The sequence below is a fragment of the Engystomops pustulosus genome, chromosome 6 (assembly GCF_040894005.1).
Source record: "Engystomops pustulosus chromosome 6, aEngPut4.maternal, whole genome shotgun sequence".
In the NCBI taxonomy this organism is placed as follows: domain Eukaryota; kingdom Metazoa; phylum Chordata; class Amphibia; order Anura; family Leptodactylidae; genus Engystomops; species Engystomops pustulosus.
Window position 1 is genome coordinate 117121215 of NC_092416.1, and position 12944 is coordinate 117134158.

General features: G+C 43.5%; 1 long non-coding RNA gene across 1 annotated transcript in view; it reads left to right on the forward strand.

The window, feature by feature from the left end:
• Window positions 1-391: 391 nt before the first annotated feature.
• The window catches only part of LOC140066046 (uncharacterized), a 60291-nt gene continuing 47738 nt past the window's right edge, over window positions 392-12944 (forward strand). The window contains exon 1 of the long non-coding RNA XR_011848083.1: window positions 392-542. This is a non-coding gene — a long non-coding RNA (uncharacterized lncRNA). The remainder of the gene's footprint in view (window positions 543-12944) is intronic.

Sequence of the window (12944 nt, forward strand, 5' to 3'; positions counted from 1 at the left end):
ATGTTCTATGGGTCAGTATGATTACAGTGATATTCCATTTATATAGCTTTTTTATGTTTAAATAATTTTGCTGAATAAAAACACATTTGGAGAGAAAAGTCTTAACATTTAGATTTTTTCATTGATTGTGCTGTATTAGGGCTTGTTTTATTGCGGAATGAGATTTATTTTTTATTGGAATCATTATAAATGTGACATTTTGATAACTTATTACTTTTTTGTTTGGTTGGATACGCAAAAATCCTAATTTTTGGTATGTATTTTATTATATATTTTTAAGGCATTCAACGTACACGTCCGGCAATACCATATATGTGCGGATTGCTTAGTGACTTTTACTTTTTCATTGTATGTGTGAGTTTTACATATTTGCGGCTGCATATACGTGCCCATGGACGGCAATGGCGGCCCAGCGGAGGTACGGTACCACACATGTATGGCACCGATCCGGCATGATCTTTCTGCAAGTGTGCGGCCGTGCGACCCACTGTTTCCTATGAAGGGAGGAGGGGTAACCTCCTGCTCAACTCCAGCACACGGCGGTATGCACTATGGTTTTGAGTTTTGTTGAAAGCTTAGATTTTTAGTATCACAACTGTAAATGCTAATATTAATCTTAATTATTGGGTGCTGTGACACAGTATATGCTATAGTGTTGGGCAGTCTCACTCTTCTTAGTTAGCTGAATCATTAGGCTCAGCCCATACAAAAGAGCCAGCACTCCAAAGCACCAACTCCGCTTTTAACCTTATTATAAGTGAGTTGTCAGCTCTCAGTAAAGAGACACAACCGATCACTAATATGCGGTGTGTAAGGTATTGTTTTGTATATGATTGTAAACTACAAGCTCGTTTAATAAATCTTTTGCTGTATGGTAATAAGTTATTATGACTAAGCTTATGATGTTCAGACAGTGTTAATCTATTATGTGTGGACACCTTAAGAGCACTGCCCCTCTCATTCTCATACCTAGCCACTTCTCCCCTCCTCCGATGTCATCTCCTGCTGTATTCTCACCCCTGCTCAAAAAATTTTGGGCATTGAGTATGAGAACCCACTATGCCGCTCACTGTGCATAAAAATTGCTGAAAGAAGACCTTTTTGAGAAGACCTGTTGGATCTCACAGGACGGGGGCAGCAGTTTGACTCTTATTCTCTCCTCATTCTGGCAAGCTGCCAGGTAACATTAAAAAGAAATTTGAATAAAAATTGTTTCAGCCCCCAAAATAGAATTCTTAAAAAAACTCATATCCTAAAAATATACCACTCCATACACAGTAGTTTTTAAATTCTATGGGTGTCAGAATGTGGCAATCCAAATACTTTTTTTCTAAGTTTTAAAAACACTTCTTAGGGTTATTAAAACATTACAAAACTATATATAATTAGTATCTATTGTCAGGATTCAGAGTCTGTGGACCCTCTGGACCACCGCCAGAGACAGTACTAGCCAACACCTGGGACCAGAGTCGGAGGAACCTGGTCTTCACCAGAGCCTGCCACAAAGCGGGATGGTCTGGATCATTGATGGCAAACCTTTTAAACATCGAGTGCCCAAACTACAACCAAAACCTGCATATTTTTCGCAAAGTGCCAATGCGACAATTTAAGCGGTAACTTATTACTTCCTGCTCTGTCACATGTTTAAATTGTATAGGCACCTGAGGATACCAATACAGTAGAAAGAAGGAGAACAAGTTTGGATTATCATTGTAGCTTCCTTCTAGGGTCTTGGGCTGCCTGGGACTGTAAGAGGCCTTGAGTCCTGTTTGGCAAACACTACCCTGGGGTGATGGCACAGGTGCCCATAGAGGGGGCTATAGGAGAGTCTGATCAAAAATGTTCTCTTCGGGCTCCCAAGATCTCTCCTCAGACACAAACCCCTTCCAGTCTACAAGGAAGAACCACTTACCCCTCACGATCTTCATGTCCAGATTGCTGAGAGAAGCGGTTCAAGAAGACTGGCTTCAAGAGGGAGACATGGAACGAGTTTGGGATGCGCATAGAAGAAGGAAGGCGGAGCTTGTAGGTTACTTGATTTCTGCACTTGTTTACCCCAAAGGGACCCAGGAACCGGGGACCAAGTTTGTAGCTGGGTATCTTAAGCTGCACGTATCTGGAGGATAACCACACCTTGGTAGTAGATCAGCCCCGTTATCTTGACGGGCTGAGACGAAGTGGTGAGATAACAGCCCAAAGTATGGTTCACCCTCTCTACTTGACCATTCGACTGAGGGTCGTAGGCTGAAGAAAAGTCAAGGTTGACTTCCAGCTGGTTACACAAGGAACGCCAGAATTTGGACACAAACTGGACTGCTCGATCAGACACAATGGGGCATATTTATCAAGTCAGAATATTTCTAATTGCCCATGGTAACATTGGTAACATGGTAACATTTCTAGTTGCCCAATCACAGCTCAGCTTTCATTTTACCAGTGTTCATGAATATTTTAAAGTGGAGCTGTGATTGGTTGCCACGGGCAACTAGAAATATTCTGACTTTGAGACAGCTTGATAAATCTGCCTCATGTGTAGTGGAAGACCATGCAGCCGGAAGATGTGTTTGAAGAACAAACTGGCAAGCCAGGGGGAAGACGGAAGACCTGGAAGGGGAACAAAATGGGACATGCTCGATAACCGGTTGGTCACCACCCAGATGACAGTACTGACCAAAGAGACAGGCAGATCGGTGATAAAGTCCATTGCAACTTGAGACCACAGGCGACTGGGTATAGGCAACGGAAGTAACAGTCCAGCCGGTTTGAGACGAGAGGCTTTGTTGCGGGAACAGGAGGAGCAGGATCCCACAAGCTCCCGGACATCTTTTACCATGTCTGGCCACCGGTTGTAGCAGGAGATGAGGGCCATGGAACGTTGCACCCCTGGGTACCCTGCCACACGTGAAGAATGTCCCCAAGACAGAATCCTATTCCGGAGAGCAGGTCTAACACACATCTTGCCGGGAGGTAGCTGCCGAAGCTGCAACAACAGAGCTGCAACAACGAAGCTGCAACACCAGAGCTGCAACAACAAGCTGGTCAGGAGAATTAATGTGCCGAGGGGCTCAACATCTGAAGCACGGGATAAAGCATCAGCCTTGACATTCTTGTCAGCCGGACGAAAATAAATCAGCAGGTTGAAGTGAGAGAAAAACAATGACCACCAGGCTGGGCTGTCTGGAGGTATAACATGTTCTTGTGGTCAGATTACACACTAACGGGATGGAGAGCTCCTTCCAGAAGATGCCGCCATTCTTCCAGAGCAAGTTTGATGGCTAACAGCTCTCTGTCTCCAATCGAATAAGGGAAAAAGTCTTAGAAAAGAAGATACATTTGAAAGTTTGGCTCTTGGGCCCTTTCTGGGTGAGTACCGTTCCAGCTCCAACGGAGGAAGCATCCACCTCATGATACAAGGGTTTGTTTGGGTCAGGCCTAGAGAGCACAGGAGCCGGGGCAAAAGTGGACTTCAACTTGGAGAAGGCCTCTTCAGCCGCAGGAGACCAGGCACGTGGATTGACACCCTTCTTGGTGAGTGCCACGATGGGAGACACCAGAGTGGAGAGATGTGGAATAAACTGCCGGTAATAGTTTGCAAAACTAAGGAACCTCTCTATGGCTCTTAGGCCTTCTGAGCGTGGCCACTGAAGAAATGTAGACAGGTTTGCGGGATCCATCTTAAGGCCTCTGTCAGAAATAATGTAGCTAAGAAATGGAAGGCTGTGCTGGTGAAACTGGCATTTTTCCAGAATTTTTGGTATAGAGATGATTGCCACAAAGTCGACCAAGAACTTGGCGTACGTGTGCCTGGTGGGTCTCAAGTTCTGGAGAGTACACCAAGGTGTCATCTAGGTAGACCATGACACACGTATAGAGAAGGTCCCGAAAAATGTCATTCACAAATTCCTGAAAGAAAGCAGGGGTATTACACAATTCAAAGGGCATCACTAAATATTCAAAGTGCCTATCACAGGTATTAAACGCAGCCTTCCAATCGTCACCTTTGCGGATGAGATTGTAAGCATCATTGAGATCCAGCTTGGAGAACACCCTGGAACCGCGCATGCGATCAAAGTGTTCTGTAATTAACGGCAGGGGGTAGCGTTTTTTAACCGTGATCTTTTTCAGCCCGCTTTAGTCTATGCATGGACGTAAGGAGCCTTCCTTCTTGGTGACAAAGAAGAACCCTGCGCCAGCCGGAGAGGAGGATTTGCATATGAAACCCCTTTGCAGGTTCTCCATGATGGATTCGGACATGGCAGCGGTCTTGGGAACAGAAAGAGGATAAACATGACCTCTGGGAAGAGAGGCACCCGGTAGGAGAGCCACAGGGCAATCATTCGGACGATGCAGTGGCAAAGTCTCTGCTTGTTTTTTTAGAAAAAACATCTGCAAAGTCCCGGTAACAAGTTGGCAGACCCTCTAGAGACTTGGAAGACACAGAAGAAGTCAGGACCGGAAGTGGTGCCACCATGCATCGAGATTGGCATTCAGGGCCCCAATGCAGGATCTCACCAGGGGCGGACCGGAGCATGGAGTTGCAGCCATGCAAGACCCAGAAGAAGAGATGATGTGGAGCGAGGTAAGACAAAGAAGACGAGTCTTTTTTGGTGTAGGACTCCAACTTGAAGATGGATAAGTTCAGTGCGGTACCGGACTGGATCAAAAAGAGGCTGTCTGCTTACTGAGGAAATAACAAGGGGTTGCTTGAGGGGAACCACTGAATTGTGATGCTGGGAGACCAGCGCGGCATCCACAAAGTTCCCAGTGGAACCAGAGTCCAGAGACTTGCACGGGAGCGCTGGCACCGACACTGAGGACCACTGGAACAGTCAGGCATGGAGAAGTTGAATTCACACCTAGGGACGCTTCTCCTAGAAGCCCTAGGTGCCGTACGTTTGCCGTAGATAAAGAAATAAGCCGACATCTGGGACCAAAATCTAAGTGGTGCCCGGTTTTCACCTGAGCCTGTGCAAAGCGGGTTGGACTTGCAGCTGCATGGTACCACCAGATCGTTCCACAGATGCGACTTTGTCCGCGGTGGCAGCCAAGGCGAGGTACAAAGATGACAGAATTGTGGTCAGGGACAGGCAGGAGGTCGAGACAGGCAACACAGGATCAATGTCAGGAACAAAGGAGGTAAGGGCAGGCGGAACAGGATCGAAGTAAAGTACAGAACCAGGGTCACCAGGGAAATCCAAACATGGACACAGGGCAGGGACACAAGCTTTCTCAACGGCATAAGCATGATGATCTGACAGGGAATGCTGGGAGAGGTGGCTTTTAACAATTTCCTGGAAATGGCCCTCACCAATCAGCAGTACTTTGCGAGCCGGCACGCGCATGCCCTAGGAGTCAGGGATACACACACACAGGCGTGGGAACAGGAACAGGGACAGGTGAGTGGCGCGGGCGCTGAGCTGGCGGGACACAAGGGGCACGGGTGAGCCCGCGATATGGGTCGTGGGAGCACCCGTGACATTTACTCAGTTTTACTGCTGTTTTAGCTCCTATCACTCCCTAGGCTAGTCAGTGTAAGTTTCCAGAGTGTGGCCGGGGACTCTCTAAGTAGACACTTCATGATTTTTTTGAGTGCTGTGAGATGTGATGTGCTTGGATTATCAGTGTCCAGGTTTATATACACTTTCAATTAGCTTCTGAACATTCACTGGTATTTGACACATAGAAAAAAACAGAGATGAGACTGATCAGATATGAGAAATGATGAAATCCTTGAGATGCATATAACACACAATGACATTCTCAGTTCTGCTATCTCATCCATAACATACACTGTGAGCACTGCTGTGCCTCCCTAGATGAGGACCTTTTCTGCCTGTGGCTTGTAAATTTAATAACAGAGTTATAATTAGAGAATGTGTTATTTTGTTATCCTGAGTATATTTAAGAATCTTGTCTTCATGGGAATAAAAAGTAAAAACTGACAAAAACAACAAAAACAAGCCCCCAAAACATAATAAATATAGAAGTACCATGTGAAGCACCATGGAGTCTGGCAAAGAAAAGGTACCAAGAATCAGAACAACAGAAACGCTTGGCAGTGATGGCGTCAAATAACAACGTCCAGATCAGAAACAGAAATTGGATAACAGCTAAGTTGAATACTTTTACATACAACTACCACACCATTCTGTGCACAAGTACTGCCTTTGTGTGGCGAAAGGTACATTTGGTAACCAAGGAGGGACAGGGATTGAGAACTGTTTTAAAATAAGGGACTAGCTCATTTAATGTAAATAGTTCCTTGTCCCAAGTCACCTTCAAGAGGTTTTGTCTTTTTTTGGTGAACCATTATTATGTGTACGTGGCTTGTTTTGAATAAACTAGGACCAGTTCTGGACAAAATTTTAGTTTTAAGGTTTATGGTTTCATCCATACATGCAAAAAGCATATATAGTTCTCAAATAAAATAAATATTCCAGTACTAAATATTGCTGCGCCATTAACCCTACTCAGGGATTGTATCTGCTGCCACCAAGTCATAGGTTGTAATACTTTCTTAAAGGGGCTTAATGAAGTAGTGGAATTTGTTTGAAATATTAGCTTCAAAGATAAGCTATTTTGATCCATTATCTTTTAAAGGACTAGAATGATAAGTATTGGCACTTGTATTGCCTGATGGATTGGCGGAGCATTCTCCTAAATTTGACTTCTACTATGCTTTGACCTTGTGAACTTTGTGTTACTGCTTGATAGAACAGGTTCTGCTTGGTATCCTCGATGCTGTAGGCAGGTAGAAGTGAATTATGAGGGTCACACCAGGTGAGATCACCTGTAGTCGAGAAGGTGTGTTTGCACTTAATCTGTTATGCAGGTTCTTGGATTTGGTGATCCCTTGGAGTCTTCTGCCTCTAGTGTATTTTTCTCTGGTCAATTTGCCAGACTGTGGGTTCTGAAGAGACAGGGCTCCTCTCTTTTCCATTTGGGGACAGTTACCAAATGATTGGTGGTCTCAAATGCAACTACCTACAAAAGAGGACTTTCAAATCCTAGCCTCTGAGGTTACAGAAGCATGCAAATCAGCCATAACTAAGCTCAGTGGTTTGACATGTTTGAAAATGACCACACACATTAATATAATGTGCTTAAATTACTTTGTGAAGGAGTTTCTACTCAAGAAACTGAAGGAAGACTAGCCAGTTGCGCCCCCCCCCCCCCCGAGGTTTTTAAAATATATACAATGAGCCCTGATATTCAGCATAAACAGCAACCCACAAATTAAACATATTAGAGACGTGCGTTTATGTATGGATTCTAAAATATAGTTAATAGATTATAGTATATGATGCACTATCCCATTAATTTAGTTATAAATTGATCCCCCATTCTGGAAGAAAACCTGATGGATTCTGCAAAAGACCTGAGACTGGGACGGAGATTTTTCTTCCAACAAGACAATGATCCCAAACATGAGGCAGAATCTACAATGGAATGGTTCACAAATAAACGTATCCAGGTGTTAGAATGGCCAAATTCAATCGAGAATCTGTTTGAGAGCTCATTTGAGAAATCATTTGAGCTCGAGCTGTTTTCCAAGGAAGAATGGGCAAGAATTTCAGTCTCTCTGATAGAGACATGCCCCAAGTGATTGCAGCAAAAGGTAGCGCTACAAAGTATTAACTTAAAGTAGCAGAATAATATTGCATGCCCCACTTTTCAGTTTATTATTTTTTTACAAAAGTTTAAAATATCCAATACATTTTGTTCCATTTGCTATGGTCCTATCCTGAGATATTTATATCTCTAGACCCAAGAATGCTAGAACCTAATTAGACATATGAATATGATACCCTGGTGATACAGGTTCCAAAACTGTATTTGCCCTTGGGCTGAGTGGACCATAACTCCATAACCAACATATTGGTCTGAGTTTTATGACTCATTGTCTCCTGTTTAAGAAATAGGGGGAGATCCATGGAGGAATCACTGTGGCTGCAGAAATCTTTTGAAGCTACCTGTCCTGGAGTGAGAGTTAACACCCTAGCTATCTCAATTAGACGTTTTAAGCTGTGGCTGGGGGAAGTAAGAGATATGGGTGGCTTGACGAACGGGACAATATCTGGCATGTGGATCTCCCTAGCTCATCACAGCTTGTATGAACGACATTAGGAATATGGAACATCTTACAGCCCTACTTGGAAGCACAATGGAAAAGTTTGACTCTGGACATGGTGGGATGCATCTCAGGCCCATTTCTTAAATGGGATTAATTCTTCATGACGGACTTACACTTTTGACCTATACTGCCCACACATGCCTATAGGCTTACCATACTACTATTTTACTATGCATAATCTGAATAGTATCCAGGTTAATTTTTTCCTATTTTAATATACACTCACCAGCCACTTTATTAGGTACACCATGCTAGTAACGGGTTGGACCCCCTTTTGCCTTCAGAACTGCCTCAATTCTTCGTGGCATGGATTCAACAAGGTGCTGGAAGAATTCCTCAGAGATTTTGGTCCATATTGACATGATGGCATCACACAGTTGCCACAGATTTGTCGGCTGCACATCCATGATGCGAATATCCCGTTCCACCACATCCCAAAGATGCTCTATTGGATTGAGATCTGGTGACTGTGGAGGCCATTTGAGTACAGTGAACTCATTGTCATGTTCAAGAAACCAGTCTGAGATGATTCCAGCTTTATGACATGGCGCATTATCCTGCTGAAAGTAGCCATCAGATGTTGGGTACATTGTGGTCATAAAGGGATGGACATGGTCAGCAACAATACTCAGGTAGGCTGTGGCGTTGCAACAATGCTCAATTGGTACCAAGGGGCCCAAAGAGTGCCAAGAAAATAATCCCCACACCATGACACCACCACCACCAGCCTGAACCGTTGATACAAGGCAGGATGGATCCATGCTTTCATGTTGTTGACGCCAAATTCTGACCCTACCATCCGAATGTCGCAGCAGAAATTGAGACTCATCAGACCAGGCAACGTTTTTCCAATCTTCTACTGTCCAATTTTGATGAGCTTGTGCAAATTGTAGCCTCAGTTTCCTGTTCTTAGCTGAAAGGAGTGGCACCCAGTGTGGTCTTCTGCTGCTGTAGTCCATCTGCCTCAAAGTTCGATGTACTGTGCATTCAGAGATGCTCTTCTGCCTACCTTGGTTGTAACGGGTGGCGATTTGAGTCACTGTTGCCTTTCTATCAGCTCGAACCAGTCTGCCCATTCTCCTCTGACTTCTGGCATCAACAAGGCATTTCCGCCCACAGAACTGCAGCTCACTGGATGTTTTTTCTTTTTCGGACCATTCTCTGTAAACCCTAGAGATGGTTGTGCGTGAAAATCCCAGTAGATCAGCAGTTTCTGAAATACTCAGACCAGCGCTTCTGGCACCAACAACCACGCCACGTTCAAAGGCACTCAAATCACCTTTCTTCCTCATACTGATGCTCGGTTTGAACTGCAGGAGATTGTCTTGACCATGTCTACATGCCTAAATGCACTGAGTTGCTGCCATGTGATTGGCTGATTAGAAATTAAGTGTTAACGAGCAGTTGGACAGGTGTACCTAATAAAGTGGTCGGTGAGTGTATATTTATTGTTTTGACACATTATTTTACAGCTTAACATGTTGGGTGTTTATATAAAACTATTAAAAATGAAAAATAAAAAGTAAAAAAAAAATTCAAAAACTTTAAACAGCCCTTTGACACAGTGTAAGAGACACTGTACAGAAGGTCTGTATCATGGAGAGCAGTGAAGTACAGGAGCTCAAAGCTCCTGTGCTCCACTGCCTCAAGTATGGGGATAGGAGCGGGTACTTTGGTTGGATCCCTCCCACTGTAATGTGTGGGGCAGATATACATGGAGAATTTTTTTTTAATTTTAAAAATTCTCTACCCACCAGGAAGCCCTAGGCACTGTGCCCGCTATGACTAGCAGCAAATGTGGCCCCGGTGAGCAGTATATATTGTTTAGGAGGACAATGTTATTCTCCAGGTGACTTTATACTCTAAAATGCCCATGGGATTTGTAGGGGCACAGTGTGGAGTTGTGCTGCACAGAGCTGATAACATCTGGCTGTGAACTCAACTGTGATAATTCATGGATCAGTGTAGTAGTAATGAAGAGCTCTTCAAGATGGAGAAGATTGTCAACTACTAGATGCTACCAATACTCTTCAGAATGTGTCAGTCGTTGAGCAAGCCTGCCTATGGTGTTTTTAAGATTGTGAATGTCTAATTTTATTGTCCCCCTCATAATCTGTAAATGACTAGGTATGATGGTGCTATATAAATAAAGATTATTATTGTTATGAGGCTGCGTGGTGGAGAGCTTGACTGCATGGTTGAGCCCCCCGTCTCCTTGACATCATATCAGAAATATGAGAAGATGAATAAAAGTTGATTTTTTAGCAAGGTGAAACAAAGAGGATTCATACACATGTACAGAAATGGATGAGGATCTTTACATAACTACCCTAAATCCCAACAAGTGAGTTTAGTGTTGAGGAACAAAGTTCAGTAGAAGGAGAAAGGTTGACCATAGAGAATGTTGTTACGGCCTCTCTACTCTCCTGATATGCATCAACCTCAGTGAAGCACTATGGTATATTTCAGGATAACTAGCAGCTGAGCTCCAGGGGTAGTCAGCATTAGTGACCTCCTTTGTAGCTAGAAGATACAAAGCCAATAGGCAGTAGGACAATTCTGATTAAAGGCAGAGAGATGCCTTGGTGTTCTTCAAACTTTACTTGTACCTTCTGTGTTTGAGCTATAGTAAAAGCCAGTGCCATGTTGGGAGACCACAGAGGGAATGTTTTGTGCTTTGGTAGCAGATGCCTTTCAAGATCAATACAAAATTAGTGTTGTGAGTTGGAGAATAACCTAGCCAAGATTGTTGTTCTTTATTATACTTCTTGCATCAGAGAAGCTTATTGTGCTTTTTTGCCATAAAAAGAACTAAAATAGAACAGTTTGAAAGTATGCAAGTTTTAGAACCTGTTTTTATACCCCAATCTTTTCATGATACAGCCCCTTTAAATTTTTTTTTTCACTCCTCCCCTTCTAAAAGCCATATTTTTCTTTCTACATAGCAGTATGAAAGCTTTATATTCTGCTGCACAGTTTGGACCTTTTGTGGCACTTTTGCTTATCCAATTTAATGAGATAAAAAAAAAATCCAAATGCATTGAAGCTCTTTTCTTTAATGAAACAAAAGTGAAATATAATCAAAAAGAAACATCCAAATAACAATACAGGAGACAGTAATAATACATTTATGTACACATGTGCAAAAACATCAATAAATCCCCAAAACTATGTACATAGAAGTATATACAGACAATCTGTGGGTTACATACTTTTGGTTTGTTCTTAAGTTGACTTTGTATGCAAGTCGGAACAGTAGCTCTGGACAAAAATTTTTGTCTATCTTTGTGCCAGTTTTTGTCTTGCGAACAAGCATTATCACTAAATCTTTATTATAGACTAAAGGCTATAGACAAATAAAGCATACACAGAGCTTCACCAGAGAACACAGTGGGCAGAGAGGTCCGTCTGTAACTAGGGGTCGTCAGCAAGTTGGGTGTCCTTAATTCGACAACTGCCTGTATAGAAGAACCCAAACTTTATCACAAGCAGTTTGTGGCTAGAATTTGTTATTGCAATCTGCACTGTATGGTGATCAACCTATAGAAACTTACAACTTAAGATATATCGGAAAGCTGGTAGTTCTTGGTGCCTAAAGTATCAACGTGGGATTCACCAAGTTAAAATTGCATTGATTAATAGAACTGGTTATAATAGTAATAACTTTACCTATATACCAATATACCTCGTCTCTTTACCTTGTCTCTTTTGTACCCGCTTTTAGCAGGGTGTATAAAACTGCTTTCCCTCCCATATGGACATAGAAAGAACAGTAGAAGGAGATTTGAGGTTTCTAATGACTTAACAGTCACTTGATTGATTTATTGGCTTCAAGTGAATTATGAAAAGGGTTAATCTGCAGATGTGTACAGAACACTTTCAGAAACACTGGTCTCTGCAGGAGAAGAAAGGAGCACGGACTTTGCACTGTATCCAACAAGACAAAAATGTGCACCAAAAGGGGCGTGTTACTGCCAAGTCGCACCATGTGCCACAATTTTATCCATGTGCGTCATAATCGTGTCTGCGCGACAATTCTACAGCATGAACTAAGTGCACAAAAAAGAAAACGGTACACTCGGTCGAAGGAGTGCAGGGGGTGTCATATTTATGAAGAACGTGCACCACAATTCATGAATCTGGTGCACCCTGCCACTCCACATAGCATAGTTCGCAGTGTTTTTGATAAATGTGGGCCAAAGTGCAATAATGATTTACTGCATTGCCTACATGCGTTGGTATTGCCTGTTATCAGAGATAAACCTTGCTATACACATTGAATCCTTGACCTACAAATAGCAAAACAATATATATTCTGTAAATATTATGTTTCATGCTGGCTCAGAATCCATTTTCCGCCACTGAAGGCATCGAACTTTGCAGATTTCATAGATTTGTCTACAGCAGGGGTCGGGAACCTATGGCTCGCGAGCCAGATGTGGCTCTTTTGATGGCCGCATCTGGCTCGCAGCCAGGGCCAGGGCCGCATCTAGAACTTGGATTTTTAAAAAAGCCTGGCTTCCCCCCTCCCTCCCGCGCTGCAGACATAACATTACATAACATTAGCTGATGGCCCGATGCATGGTCATGTGACCGGAGCCCAGTAACTGCGTACATACCAATGACGCTCCGGTCACATGACCAAACACTAAGTCTGCCGGGACCTCGTGCTGCTGGAGCTGTGCCTGACCCTCTCCTGCAGCATCCGACTGTGTGAGGAGGGGGGAGGGGCTGCAGCTCATGTCTGCCGGGATCCAGCACAGAGAGCAGAGCCTGAGCTTCCTGTGCAGCCTCTGTACAGACCCCTGCA